The following is a 16,213-nucleotide window of genomic DNA, read 5'->3' as shown; positions in this document are numbered from 1 at the left end:
AGACAAGGTTAAAACTATTCAGTGGGGGTTTTACCTTCCCCTGCACACACTCTGAAACTAAACTCCCTCTTGAAAACTTGTAAGTCAATCTCTTCATGCCTTTATAGTCCCCCCACCCCATTTTAGGTAACCAGTGTCTAAGTTGCCTGTCCCTATCAACCCTGTAGACAGAGGGAATAGGATTGGTACTTGATGTGAAGATTCCTTCCCTCTCAGTTGGTATTTGGAGCTACTACATCCATAAATATAGGTCAAGTTCATCAAACTGCAGCAATTTACATTTGTTTCCTTTGTCAAAAAAATTTTTTTTTTATCTTCTTCCCATTGAGTTCTGATCATCAAGCAGTCGAGACTAGGTCAAATGGATGAAAGTCCATTATCTTTTAATTACATTTCCCATGAACTTTTTGAGGCCTCCTTGGTATGTGTCACCTTTGCTAAAGCCATAATGTTTGGTGGTTTGTCATTGATATAATATGGTATTTATATAATCATCTTCCATTATGTGCTCTAATTTGATCAGCCAGCCATAGGTAAGGGGTGGGATGCAGCACCCTTACTAAGGTTACAGTCATGATTAATGTAAGAATGTGAGAGGATTTTCCCTGGGATGTAGCCTATATCACCTTTAAGAGAGAAGCAAACAAAGATCATTGAAGCCTATCACCAAAAAAGAAGAAATAGAAGTGGAGTATATCTTTCACACTGGGAACCTCTTTAGCCCAGGGGAAGACTGATGACAAGGCACATGGAGATCTCCAAGAAATACTGGACCCACAGATATTGAAAGAATCAAGGAACTTCCCCCAGAGCCAATAGAGAGTAAAAGCCTTCCCAAAGGATGTTGTTGTTGTTGTTATCGGTTGGAGTCGGTTCTGACTCATAGCAACTCTGCAAAGGGTTTCCAAGGCTGTAAATCTTTACAGGAGCAGAAAGCCTCATCTTTCTCCCACGGAACAGCTGGTAGTTTCAAACTTCTGACCATGAGATTAGCAGCCCAATTCGTAACCACTATGCTACCAGAGCTCCTTTCCCCAAGGGTAGGTCCTCTGAACTCGAACTTCAGGTCTCCTAAACTATGAGACCATAAACCTCTGTTTGTGAAAGCCATCCACTTGTGGTGTTTGCGTTCATAGCAGCACAGATAACTAAATCAATGCCAAACAAAAAGATCAAATTAATCCAAATTTAAAGATAATGTTTCGAGGCTTAAGTGAATGAAGTCACCCAATTAAAAATAAAAATAAAAGCATAAGAAAGATATTTGCTGTGCTTCTCTAGGTAAAGGATACACATTCAAAGATGTAGAATATATGTAAAGATGTTTACCATGGTATTATTTTTTAATAAAAATCCCTATAAATAAATATATTTTGAAAATATATTGAAAAATCTAAATGTTCATCATAAAGAGATATATGAATTTTGTGTATTTATTAAATAGTCTATGAAAAAAATGGAAAACAAATGAACCTTTTTTTCAACCTTAATACAGTCTTACAATTTAATGATTATTGCTACAAAATCATGGAACCCTTTATAAAAAATGTCAAAATGTGAAGCTATTAGGTGTTGAGACAGCCTCCATATGGGGCTATATACTTCTGAAGGTAGTGATTCTGTATCTCTAACAATTCCCTGAAAAATTCTGGGCTCTTTGATTTACCACTCATGCTCTTCCTTCGTGATGATCCTGGGATCATCCGTTCTTGCTTCTGAAGATGGCTTCTTTAAAACCTAGTTGGGCCCCTTTTGGCTCTCTGAGCACCACCATGGCGGTCAGTCAGCAAGAACAAGAGCCTTACAAAAGGTGGCAAAAAGGAGCCAAGAAGAAGGTGGTTGATCCATTTTCTAAGAAAGATTGGTATGATGTAAAGGCACCAGCTATGTTCAATATAAGAAATATTGGGAAAACACTAGTCACAAGGACTCAAGGAACGAAAATTACATCTGATGGGCTTAAGGGTCGTGCTTTTGAAGTGAGTCTTGCTGATCTGCAGAACGATGAAGTTGCATTTAGAAAATTCAAGCTAATTACTGGGGATGTTCAGGGCAAAAACTGCCTGACCAACTTCCATGGCATGGATCTTACCCGTGACAAAATGTGCTCCATGGTCAAAAAATGGCAGACCATGATTGACGCTCACGTTGATGTCAAGACTACAGATGGTTATTTGCTCCGCTTGTTCCGTGTTGGTTTTACTAAAAAACACAACAACCAGATTCGGAAGACATCTTATGCTCAGCACCAACAGGTCCGTCAAATCCGGAAGAAAATGATGGAAATCATGACCCGAGAGGTGCAGACAAATGACTTGAAAGAAGTGGTCAATAAACTGATTCCAGACAGCATTGGAAAGGACATAGAGAAGGCGTGCCAGTCTATTTACCCTCTCCATGACGTGTTTGTTAGGAAAGTAAAAATGCTGAAGAAGCCTAAGTTTGAGTTGGGAAAACTCATGGAGCTTCATGATGAAGGCAGTAGTTCTGGAAAAGCTACTGGAGATGAGACAGGTGCTAAAGCTGAACGAGCTGATGGCTATGAGCCACCGGTTCAAGAATCTGTTTAAAATTCAGACTTTTAATGGTGACAAATAAAAAATCTTATTTGTGAAAAAAAAAACAAAAAAAAAAACCTAGTTGGATGGCAAAACTAGGAGCCTAGGAGTCCTGTATACATTATTTGCATGGTCTCACTCAATCACTTAGTGAGAAATAAGAAGATTTTGGATAGAAAAGCCATTTTAAGTAAATTCAAGACATCACAATCACAGTTCTGTATGATCAATGTAATAGTTAAGTATCACTCGTAGCAATAAATATACTTCAACATATAGGTGGATTATCAAAACAAAGATTTCTTTCTCACTGAGATATCATAATTCATGTGGAGATATCATAATTCATGTGTATGTCATAGAGAGAGGAATCTTGCCCACAGTCTTTCATGGATCCAGGCTTTTTCCATCTTGTAATACCATCATCCTGAATACCAACTCTACGAGGACAGTATAGAATGAAAAAGAGAATGGATAAAGCACACTTATTCTTAAAAACCTTGGATGGGAAGTGGCACTACTCATTTATGCTCAGTTTTCATCCGTGAGCTATCCTCCCACACCCCAATGTAATGCAAAGGAAATGGGGAGGTTTGTTTAGCTGTGTCCCTTGGAAGAGGAAATAGTTTAGGACCACCTAGTTGCCCTCTGCCACAAGGATTCTTGCCAATAGAAATTTTTAGGTTGAAATCTGAATTTATTATGGATAAGAGACAGTCTGGAATAGAGCTGGAGGCTTAACGTCAGTAAGTATGTCTCAAAAGAAAAAGAAGTCAAAAGAAATTAAAATGTCAAGTGCTTGATTTGCTTCATAGTATTGAGAGAAATTTTAACAATTTCTATCAGAAAGTGTGAGACTGATTTAGTCACAGCAATTATCAGCTAGACGAAATCTCCAACAATATACCAAAACCAAAATGCTAATGTAGTATATTATGTGGCATAAGAGAAATCAAGAGTTAAATTTGGAAAGGAGCATTGTTTTAAGTTTGAAACAATCTTATGCTACTTGACTTTAAAGATTAAGCATATTACTTTGATAAGTTATCAAATATTTGCTAAAAACTGTTTGATAATTCTTTTGCATCCAGATTTTGTTTTTTAAGTTTTTATTGTGAATTGAGTGATAGTTTACTGGGAGAACATCAGTTTTACAATCATCATTTCATTGCAATGATTACAATCCCCTCCGTGCATCATTATTCAACAGTATTTACTTCTATTCCCTCTGTTTTTCTTTTCTTTTGGGGGGAGGGTATACACAAAAACACTCAGGAAAATATAATCATTTAAGCAGCCAAAGGACACATTCTGCAAGTCTGCCTCCTGGTAACCAACACTCAGTCTTTCTCTTTCCATGAGTCTAGAGTCCTCAGCTGCTCTATCTCTCCATGTCTTCATCTTTGCCTCCATCTCTGGTGTTGCTGCTTCTCTGGATAGGAGAAGCACATGCTCTTCTCCTTTGATGGTCCTAGGGTCCTCTGTTCCTGGACTGTAATATTAGCTACTCCCCCCTTTATGTTACAAAACTTCTACCTTTACAGTTGTGACAGTTGTAATTAGTCATGATAACAACTACTCACTATTGAATCTTATCCCCATCTCCTTTCACCAGACCTGTCTAGACAAAATGAAAATAATTCATTGGGGATTCTACCTTCTCCCACACACTCTGAAACTAAACTCCCTCTTGAAAATATGTAAGCCAGTCGCTTTGTGCCTTTTCAACCCACGCCTCCCCCCCCACCCCATTTTAGGTAGCCAATGTCTAAGTTGCCCATCCCTATCACCCCTGCATACAGAAAGGGTAGGATGAATACTACTTCCCTGTCAGTTGGTATTTTGAGCTACTACATAGCATAGTGTTGTTTATTGGTCCAGTGGTGAGGATTTTTGTTTTCTTGACATTGAGATGTAATCCATATCGAAGGTTGTGCTCTTTAATCTTCATAAGTAAATGTTTCAAGTCCTCTTCACTTTCAGCGATCAAGGTTGTATCATCTGCATATCGCAGGTTGTTAATGAGTCTTCCTCCAATCCTGATGCCGTGTTTTTCTTCATAGAACCCAGCTTCTCGTATTATTTGCTCAGCATACAGGTTGAGTAAGTATGGTGAAAGAATACAACCCTGTCTCACACCTTTCCCAATTTTAAAACATTCAGCGTTCGCATGTTCTGTTCGAACAACTGCTTCTTGGTCCAGGTACAGATTTCTCAGAAGTACAATTAAGTGTTCTGGAATACTCATACTTCTCAATGTTGTCCATAGCTTGTCATGATCCACACAATTGAAAGCCTTTGCGTAGTCAATAAAGCACAGGTAAACATCCTTCTGATATTCTCTGCTTTCAGCCAAGATCCATCGGACATCAGTAATGATATCTCTCGTTCCCCGGCCTCTTCTGAATCCAGCTTGAACCTCTGGAAGTTCTCTGTCAATGTATGATTGTAGCCGTTTCTGTATTACCTTTAGCAAAACTTTGCTCGCTTGAGATGTCAAAGAGATTGTCCGATGATTTCCGCATTCTGTTGGGTCACCTCTCTTTGGAATGGGCATAAACATTGATCTCTTCCAATCAGTCGGCCAGACAGTTGTCTTCCAAATTTCTTGGCAGAGATGAATGAGTGCCTCCTGTACTGCCTCACTTTCTTGAAAGATTTCAATTTTTATTCCATCAATTCCTGGTGCCTTGTTCTTTGCCAATTCTTTCAAAGCACCTTGGACTTCCTCTCTGAGTATCATTGGCTCTTGATCATATGCTACCTCTTGAAACGGTTGAACATTAACCATTTCCTTTTGGTACACTGACTCTGTGTATTCCTTCCATCGTCTCTTGATGCTTTCTGCATCATTCAATAATTTACCTAGAGAATCTTTCAATAACGAAAGTCGAGGCTTGAATTTTTTCTTCAGTTCCCCCAGCTTGAGAAATGCTGACCATGTTCTTCCTTTTTGGTTTTCTAATTCCAAATCTTTGCATATTTTATTGTAATATTTGTCTTTATCTTCTCGAGCTGAGCTTTGAAATTTTCTGTGCAGCTCTTGGACCTCCTCATGTCTTCCATTTGCTTTAGCATCTCTACGCTGGAGAGCAAGTTTCGGTGTCTCATCTGACATCCATTTTGACCTTTACCTTCTTTCTTGTCTTCTCAATGACTTTATGCTTTCTTCATGTATGATGATCTTGATGTCATCCCACAACTCTTCTGGTCTTTGGTTTTTAGTGTTTAATGTATCAAATCTATTCTTCAGATGGTCTCTAAATTCAAGGTCATATTTTGGCTCTCATGGACTTATTTTCATTTTCTTCAGCTTCAGTTTGAGTTTGCATATGCGTAATTGATGGCCTGTTTCACAGTCTGCCCCTGGCCTTGTTTTGACTAATGATATGGAGCTTTTCCATCTTCTCTTTCCACAGATGTAGTCAATTTGATTTCTGTGTATTCCATCTTGTGAGGGCCATGTGTATAGTCATCTCTTATGCTGTCTAAAGAAGGTATTTGAAATGAACAAATCATTGGTTTTGCAGAATTCTATCATGCATTCTCCACATCATTTCTATCACCAAAGCCATATTTTCCAACTACTGATCTTTCCTCTTTGCTCCCAACCTTTGCATTCCAATCATCAGTAATGATCAACACATCTTGATTGCATGTTTGATCGATTTCAGATTGAAGAAGTTGATAGAATTCTTCTATTTCATCCTCACTGGCTTTAGTGGTTGGTGCGTAAATTTGAATAATAGTGGTATTAACTGGGCTTCCCTATAGGCACACGGATATTATCCTATAACAGACAACGTTGTGCCGTGTCTTCTCAATGACTTTTTGCTTCCCTTATGTATGATGTTCTTGATGTCATCCCTGAAAGGGTTTTTTAACTACTAGCCTGTCTTAGTAGTTTTAATTAAATTGTTAATGATTCTAGGTATTTACTGATAAAGTGCATTTTACATATAATCAAATGTATTCTAAGATCCAACACTTAATGAGACCAATGTTTGAATTTAGATGGCTATGCTGTTGTCCCTGTGCATACGTATAGCCTACAAATATTAGGAATTTTTTACTAGAAAATTGGACATTCTTCTGAAAATGAAATTTTTATCCAATGTTATGAGCTGATTGAGACCAGTATGTGAACTTAATGCAGTGCTTACAGTTTTAATGCTCATTTTTCTGTTTTATGTGTGTCCACTTTTATGCAGTTTAGGGACTGGGTGCATTCGTTTTAATTAGACCTGAGACATCTCATACATCTCATTTCTAATTGTGCTCTTGCTTCATTGTTCTTTGCTCTTTTTTGAGGTCATCTTAGAGATTCATTTTGATCTTGTAATATATTTGATCTCTCCTCTAATGTTGCACTATCACTATTTCTTCAACAGTATCTCAGAGCATTGCCCAATGTAGTCATTTTAACAATGTGATTTTAAGCCTTTCATTAACCAAATTAATACTCCACAAGACTTTATTTGATTCAAAGGAAAAAATACAGATATGTAGAGGCTGACTCCATGGCAGATAACAACACAAGATTTTCATACAATTTCTATAAATGTGTTTATGCACCAGATTCCCTTGAAAGTAAATGGGTTTTAGGGTCTTACACATTATCCACACATTCTGGCTGTCATCCCTCACTTCCCATTTACAACTCTACCCATGATTCAAAGGGTTTTCATTCTTTAGTGGGCATCAGAATCACCTGGGGGAACTTGTTAATCACCAGTGTTAATGGTTGAGTAGGTCTGGGAGGCAGCAGAGACTGCATCTTTAACAATTTTCAGATGTTTCTGATGTCACTGGTCTGGGGTTCACAGTTTGAAGACCCTAGAATCTATCTTCATGGAATCCATTAACCAGAATTTTGTCAGTAGGTAAAGGATCCCTCAAATCATTCTGAAAAGCCATGTTTTTGTTTTGTTTTGTTTTTACTTGGGTAACTATAATTGATGAGTCTGGGCAATGTAATTTTCCCCCTTTGGGGTACTTTGAGGAATGAATGAGACACTATAATCCAGAAGTAAGGGCAATCAACAGTATCAGTCAGGGTATTTAGTTAGATTTGTTCTTTGTTTGTTGAAGTTAATGTATGAGCAAAATGGAAAGAAGAACCACTTCAGCTTTCCATTGGAACTCTTTTTGTTTTAATTCTCTGCGAGAAAATGGCTGCTACAAAGCCACACTCCAGCCAGTTAATGAACATACTGAACAATGCCATGCTTCTTTGCTTTTGCTTGTCTTATTTCCATAGCCATTGTTTCATTACTCTGAAAGAATCAACCTATGATTCATGGTTTAACTCAAGTGCATTTGCTTCGGTTAAATCATTCCCATTCTTCCCAAATCATCATGCTTCACTCTTCTTTGTCAATGTATTTTGTTTAAACTTTTAAGAAGCACATAACACAGTTATTGTCTAATTATTAAAGTCTGTATGAGTTGTATGGGCTCTGGTGGCACTGTAGGATGGATTATCACTGAACTGCTAACCATAAGGTGGTTGTAATTGTTAATTGCCACCAAGTCCATTCTGACTCATGGTAAGCCGATCTGTGCAGAATACAACTGTTCCATGAGACTTTCAAGGCTGTGTGTAGCCTGTCAGCAGCAGATTTCCAGACCTGTCTTCCTAGGCACCTCTGGGTGGTTTTGAACTACCAACTTTTCAGTTAATAGTCAAGCACTGAGCTGTTATTACCACCCAGAAACAAATATGCATGGGTTACTACCCCCATATTTTAAAACTAAAACTAGAAAAGATGTCTTTCTAATAAATATGTCTAGTAAGTATATAAATAATATAATGTGGTATAAGCAACATATGTAAGAGTATTATGAAAGTAACCTTGGAACAAGGAAGAATTAGTGAGATTTTCTTATCATTTAGGACACTGAGTTCATCCAGGAAGAAATAATCCAAGTAAATGTAAGTGGAAAAATTATTACAAATAATGATATAGTCAAAGAAATGTCTAATTGAAAGCACAACATCTTCCTAAAATGTAAATAAGTCAATCAAATATAGTTCAGCCTTACCTGTTGACCACCTGTACTTGAGATGCAATCAACTCTTGAAACAGTGAGTTGAGCATGTCTAGTAAGCTTGATCTACAGAACTCTAAAAGTACTTACTAGCTATGACTTTAATTGGGGAGTGCAGCTATTTGAATACTCTTGATTAAAGGACATCCCTTCATCATGTAGGAAAGCTGTCTTCTAATAACAGGGTTTCAGATGGAAGGCACAAAGAGTGTTTCTTGCTAGGGCAATATATGAGACTGCCAACTCTCTGACCAATATTTGAGGAATTAGTATATGGGACTAAAATTAACTTAAAAAGTAAAAATTCCAGTAACATCAATCTGGTTATTTGTAGAGACAGACCTTTACTATAAGTACTGCAGATTTACTAGAGATTATCAAATCCCATGTCTTACAAATAGTTACATTTGAAAATTAATACTAATAACCTATATTTAGAATTAAATTTTTAACACTTAAAATAATGTGTACCATTTTCAGTTGGCTACATACACACCTGTTTAGAAGTTATTCCAACTAGCCATGGTCCATATGTATGTATGGCTTTGAGTGTCATGTTTATGAGCAAGCAGGGATCATATATGATGTACTTCTTGGACTACTGCATAACATTTAATGCTAAATATCATTTGTCACTATGGAGATGATTTCTTATTAGTCAGGAGATATCTGGATTCTTTAGTCTTTATTCAAAGTGGTATGGAAGAAGTAATTTCCAAGGAGGAGAATTAGTGTAGCAAGAGTCTGTATGATATGGATATTTTGTTTTCTCTATGATGAAAAAGACAAGTGATTCTTGGCCTGCAGGTGAGTCACAGATGGACAGGGCTCAGATGGCACATGAGGATACAGAAGTGAGTAAGATTCCCTAGTGAGAATTAAAAGTGCATCTTGGCAAAGTATGAAATTGTCCCCTATATAGTTGGGTCATTACACACAATCCTTGTCTATTCCTCCATCTGGTTTCTATGTCAAGTATCATTAGTTCAGTTTTAGTGGTCCAATTCTCAAACAGTTCAAACACAGCAAATATCCCTGACATCTTACTGAACTGTGTGTGTATAAGGTTTTTTGTAGATGTTCTTATTTGAGAGAGAGAGTGTGTGGAGGTAACCTTCACATCAATTAAAAAAGTAAAGAGAACATAGAAAAAGCCAAATTACAATAGTAACCATTTTCCAGGTACAGGTATAAAAATAAATTTCATTCTTCAGAAGCCTTTTCCAATATCCTTGTTATTTTATCTTGAACACTTGAACACTTGAATTACCAGCCATAGTGAAAAATGGCTGGATAAGAAAGAGAAATTAAGAAGTGACTCAGGGTTAACAAAAATACTGGCAGATTCATCATTACTTAAGGTAAGAGTAGTTTATTTCCTCAAAGAGAAAAAGCACCTTCACCTTGATAGTGGCCACAGTTTCTGATCTCTGTATTGGTTGGCATATAGACTTTACAGCTAAGTAATAATATCAATGTCATGTCACTGTTAATACTCCTGGATCATTAAAAAATGGAAGGTGATGAACTCAAATTATTGTCTTTGATTGAATTGCTTTCAGCCTTTGCTTATCTTTTTGTTACATTTTTGGATCAATTTCAAACGATGCACAATTCCACTGGGAGTCTCCTTGGACATAGATTTCTTCCAAAGAAATAAGTATCTATTTTAAAGTTAACTTTATATGCTGATCCAGTGGAGGGGTGTAGAACCAGTGCAACAAAATCTCGTATGTTCAAATGAGTCAGTTTTCAGTTCTGGAGACAGCTTAATAATGGCAAACTATTAATATAGTACCAGAGAGCTGACTGCAGGATTTGGCTCTTAGATTGTAGCCCAGTGACCAAAGCAAATTATTTCCTCCCTAAAACTTCAGTAATTGCACTCAGAGACTAAATATATATTTGGAAAAATTGTCTTGTAAAATGTATTATTTCACAAAATACTGTGAATATAGGATGAAAGTCATCAGCATGTACTGAGTTTGTATCAGATGTGGCAGTGAACTCAAACATACCAAGGATCATGAAGCTGGCACAGGACCAGGCAACAATTCATTCTGTTATATATGAGTTGGAGCCCACTAGATAGCCACTAACAACCACAACAAATTATATGTAAAGCTTTGTGTTCGGTGCTATGGGGAGATGGATACATTAAATAGAAAATACACTTCTTCAAACTTTCAGTTCCATTGAATTTAGTATACCTTGAAATTAGTGTCAAGGAAAATAGTAATAAGCAAACTAGATACAGCCCACAAATGAGAAGAGAATACTAAGACATAAAGGAATGGAATGATCAGGTTTGACTCAGCTTTGATAACTGTATGTGTGCTAAATCCTGAATGGAAGATTGTCCCATCGGTGCTTTTGAGCTAATGGAAAGGAACAGAAGAAAGCTATCCTGGCAATTCTTCAAATGGAAATATGCTCACTGATGACATGGTCCACCTCATATCTAATGCGAACAGATTGTAGGAAGGTCAGAAAGAAAAAAAGGATGATGGCAAATAGCATAGGGACAGAACCAGCAAGAGACCTTAATTAAAGCAACTCCACTTGGCTTTCTATAAAAATCAAATGCTAAGAAGCTGCCTAGAAAGAAAGAAAGAAAAAATTGTTTCTATAACAAAGGTCTCTTTAAAAAATAACAACGTTACCAAGAATGTAATCTAACATTAGCCTAATAGCATAGAATTTTGTCATACAACAGTATGTCCTTAACAGCAGTTTTATTGAGAAACATGCTGATTCTGTGCTAACCAAATACACATAATCACAAACACAATGTTCTTCTAGAGTAGGTACTGTGTTAAATAAATGCACTTGGTCAGTCATTTTTCCTTGTTAGCATCATACTCCTGAATGTAGACAGTTGAGAATGGATGTAATTACAAACTATTCAAATAGACTAGCTCTACAGAACTATTTTTAAGCATTCATATTTCAATCAAAAGTGCAGAAGGGAACTATGGTAGAAATATTTTCTATTCTGACTACATTTGCATATTTATGTCAGTTGCTTGATTCAAACCAATTAGACTACAGTTATCTATGAAAACCATATGGCGTACAAATAAAGGATACAAGACCAGTTAAACATCAAGAGTATATCATTTGCATAGTTAGAAAGGAATACTGACAGGGAAAATGTTTATTATTCAAGGAGTAAACTACTTAATAGAAGGTACAATCTTTATATTTTAAATCTATATGTGCTGAAGCAAATGACTACTCTTCAAATATTTGTCAATGTTGTACTAACTTGAGGCAAAGAACATAGAAATTGATGTGAGGAGCAGAATTTAAACAATGGTTTAAATAAGCTCATGAAAATTGTGTGTGTGTTTTATATAGGTAAATCAATGACAGGATGACCTTCCAACATTTTACTGGAATTTCTAGTTTAAACTTTGTAGTAGAAGTAGTATTTTCAGTATTTATAAACATAGTCATCATTGAATTATCTCGTTATTGTCATGACATTTTATTTCTAAGCAAAAGTTTTGACCTAGAGTGAACATATAAAACATTCCGTAACTTTATTTTAGGAGCCTTTTTTTGTGTGTAACACAAGAATATAGTCATGTGTTACTTAACATCCATAATGTTATTGTTGTTGTTAAGTACCATGGAGCAGGTTCCAACTCATAGCGACCCTGCACAGGATTTCCGAGGCTGCAAATCTTTATGGGAGCAGAAAGCCTCATCTTTCTCCTGCAGATCAGCTGGTAGTTTTGAACTACTGACCTTGAAGTTAGCAGCCCAATTCATAACCACTATGCTACCAGAGTTCCTTAACATCCATCCATAATACATTCTGTGACGCTATGTGATTTTGACACTTTGAGACGGAACCATAGTCTGGCTCTGCTTTTTCTTTAGGTATCAAGAACAAACTTGTGCCTTCACCATGATGTGCGAAGTCAAAGTGCTGAGAGAAATTTGATTTTGTGTTTGGTCCTCAATCCTCATCATTAGTAATTTCTCCATGTCTGATATAGGGTTCTTTAGCATTTTGGTATGTTTATTTTTAAAACAGAAGGAGCCCTGGTAGCGTAGTGGTTTAGGAGCTGAGCTTCTACCTGCAAGGTCAGCAGTTTGAATCTGCCAGTGGCTCTACAGGAGAAAAATTAGGCTTTCTGCTCCTGTAAAGATTTACAGCCTTGAAAACACTATACAGGGTCATATGAGTTGGAACTGACTCTCTGGCACACCACTACCACCACCAATTCTAAAATGATGTGCCAATCAAAATGCCACTGAGGAAGAAGGGAAAGATCCTTTGAATATAGCTGTGAAATCAGCTAATGCTGATACAGTAACCTTCTTACATTTATCAAGAATAATGACTTGCAGGAATCAGAAAGACTTTATGGACAGCCAGGTGATGAAACATACTACAACATCACAACATTTAGTGGTTTTTCCAAAATGGCATCTAAGAATCCAGAAAAACCAAATAATTTCTAGCAAGACTCACAGAAATTCTGAGTTTATTTTTTAAGGAGAAAGTATGAAATCTGATGATCCCTTAATATGTACTGCTGAAAACTCATACATTTTTTACTGATTCAAATCTATTTAATTAATTTTGGTAGATATTGAGTAGTTTAGAAAAAGGTGCCCATTTATTGACATTTTTATAAATTAAAATAAGTTGTTGGTAAGCACCATCGAGTAGGTTCCAACTCATAGTGACCCTATGTACAAAAGAAAGAAACACTGCCCAGTCCTGCACCATCCTCACAATCGTTGTTATATTTGAGCCCATTGCTGCTGCCACTATGCCAATCCACCTCATTGTGGGTCTTCCTCTTTTTCATTGACCCTCCACTTTACCAAGCATGATGTCCTTCTCCAGGGACTGGTCCCTTCTGATAACATGTCCAAAGTATAACAGATGACGTATCCCCATCCTGACTTCCAAGGAACATTTACTCCAACACAGATTGGTTTGTTCTTTTGGCAGTCCATGGTACTTTCAGTATGCTCCTCTAACATCATAACCCAACTCAACTGTATTAAGTCTTCTATGGACTTCCTTATTCACTGTCCAACTTGTACAGGCATATGAGGCTATTAAAAATACCATGGCTTGGATCAGGTCCTCAAACTAACATCTTTGATCTTGAACAAAGGTTTTGAACAGCAAATTTGTCTAGTGCAATATATTATTTGATTTTGTGGCTGTGCTTTCATGAGTGTTGATTTTGGATCAAAGCAAAATGAAGTTTTTGACAACTTCAGTCTTTTCTCCATTGATAAGAATGCTGTTTACTAATCCAGCAGTGAGGATTTTTGTCTTCTTTACATTGAGGTACAATCCATACTTAAGGCTGTTGTTTTTGATATTCATCTGTAAGTATTTTAACTCCTCTTCACTTTAAGTAAGCAAGGTTGTATCATCTGCATATTTCAGGTTATTAATGAGTGTTCATCTAATCCTGATGCCACATTTTTCTCCATACAATCCAGCTTCTTGGATTGTTTTCTTATCTGTATAGAATGAATAAGAATGGTGAGAAAATACAACCCTGGCACACACCTTTCCTGATTTTAAGCCTCTCAGTTTTTCCTTGTTCTGCTTGAATGACTGCCTTTTTGTGTATGTACTGGTTTCTCATGAGAACAGTCAAGTGTTCCAGAATACTCATTCTCTGTAATGTTGTCCATATTTGTCATGAGCAACACTATCAAAGGCCTTTGCATAGTCAATAAAGCATGAGTAAACATCTTTCTGGTATTCTCTGCATTCAGCCAAGATCCATCTGACATCAATAATGATATCCCTAGTTCCATGTCCCCGTCAAAATAATTAAGTGAGGAACTTAATTTAGGACCTCTTTTTTCTTTTCTTTCTTTCTTTTTTTTTTTCTAAAGCCTGTTTATTAGGCTGTTTTGTATAGATAAAAGTAAAAATCTAAACTTAGGTCATTTCTAGGCTAAGGAAGGTGTTGTTGTTAAGTGCCATTGAGTCAGTTCCTACTCTTAGCAACCCTGTATAGTGTTTCTGAGGAGCGACTGGTGAGTTTGAATCACCAACCTTCCAGTTCAAACTGACCTTGCTCATGAATGTATTTATACTTACAAATGTCAAGCAATTGCAAGTGTATACATACTTATAGTTACACATAGTTCAGTACTTTAGATTAATTCCATTTGATGAAGAAAAAGAAGCCCTGAAAACATTTTTATAATCACCAAAAGAAATTCAGTAATAGAAGTTGTAATTCTTTCTAGAGCTTGCACATTGAACTAGGCCTCTTGCAAAGCCTTTCCAGTTTATAGACCTTAGGTGGAATCCTGAACCTTATCCAGAACTTCTGAGGTGGGACATTCCCACTAGAGAGGACACACAGACCAGCTTGAAACAGCTAAAGCAACAGAAGATACATCTTCAAAGAAAGAGCAGCAGGAAAAAACAAAACAAAACAAAAATGGCAGTATGATTGGCTACTACAAGAATAAGCAAGTTAGTTGTTCACCAGAAAGCCATCAAGGCAAGCAATCAAGTCCCTTCAGGACAAACTCAAAACTGAAACTCAAAGGGAGTACATGAGCAGGCATGTAAGCTTGCTGGCAACCATGTTGGTCTACTAGTGAGTGGAAGAGGGGAAAAGGCAGCAATGAAGAAAAGGGACTGAGTTCATCTATGTTCCATAGACTCCCATTGGCATGGATATGAAAGAGAGAAGAGGAAGGGCTGGTTGGTCCAAAGTGTGGTGAGACCTGGGGACTCCTGAGCTCATGGACAAGGACATAGCCATGGAGGGCTAGAGCTGAGATTGAAGCATCCAGCTGATATGAAGTGAGGGGAGATGCACAAGAATGCCCAAACTTGCAGATAGTACTCATTTGAACTAGCCTTGACAGTTTGATAATCAGAACTTGACTAGAGGAAAATAAAAAACAATTTTTGATAAAGGAAAAGAATGTAAATTGCTACAATTTGATGAACTTGACCTATATTTATAGCTCAAAATACCAACAGAGAGGGAAGGAGTTTTCACATCAAGTGTCAATCTTATCCCTTCTATATACAGGGTTGGTAGGAAGGGGAAACTTAGACATTGGCTACCTAAAATGAGGTGGTAATACAACCATGAAGTAACTGGCTTACAAGGTTTCAGGAGGGAGTTTAGTTAAAGAGTATGCAGAGGAAGATAGAGTCCCCACTGAATAGTTTTCATCTTGTCTAGACAAGTCTAGTGAAAAGACATGGGGAGAAGATTCATCTGATTCAGTAGTAAGTAATTGTTATCACGACAAATTGCTACTATCACAACTGTAAAGGTAGAAGTTGTATAACAAAAATGGGGTAGTAGTTAATCTTACAATCCAGAAACAGAGGACCCTAGGACCATCAAGGGAAAAGAGCACAAGCAGAACACGGGACCCTATCCAGAGAATCAGCGACACCAGAAATGGAGACAGAGACCAGAACATGGAGAGAGGGAGCAGCTGAAGACTTTAGACTCAAGGAAAGAGAGGGACTGAGTGCTGGCAGCCAAGAGGCAGGCTTGCAGAATGTGCCCTTTTGTTGTTTAAATTTATTATGTATTCCTGAGTGTGTTTGTGTACATCTCTGCACCCGCCCC

General features: G+C 37.1%; 1 pseudogene across 1 annotated transcript in view; it reads left to right on the top strand.

The window, feature by feature from the left end:
• Positions 1–1,754: 1,754 nt before the first annotated feature.
• The window catches only part of LOC102829234, a 56,362-nt pseudogene continuing 41,903 nt past the window's right edge, over positions 1,755–16,213 (top strand). The window contains exons 1-2 of the transcript XR_438759.1: positions 1,755–1,782; positions 1,825–2,417. The product of XR_438759.1 is annotated as a 40S ribosomal protein S3a-2-like (transcript). The remainder of the gene's footprint in view (positions 1,783–1,824; positions 2,418–16,213) is intronic.

Source organism: Chrysochloris asiatica, unplaced genomic scaffold, assembly GCF_000296735.1.
Source record: "Chrysochloris asiatica unplaced genomic scaffold, ChrAsi1.0 scaffold00134, whole genome shotgun sequence".
Lineage (NCBI taxonomy): Eukaryota > Metazoa > Chordata > Mammalia > Afrosoricida > Chrysochloridae > Chrysochloris > Chrysochloris asiatica.
Note: the sequence above shows the minus strand (reverse complement) of the source record. Positions and strands in the feature narration are given on the sequence as shown.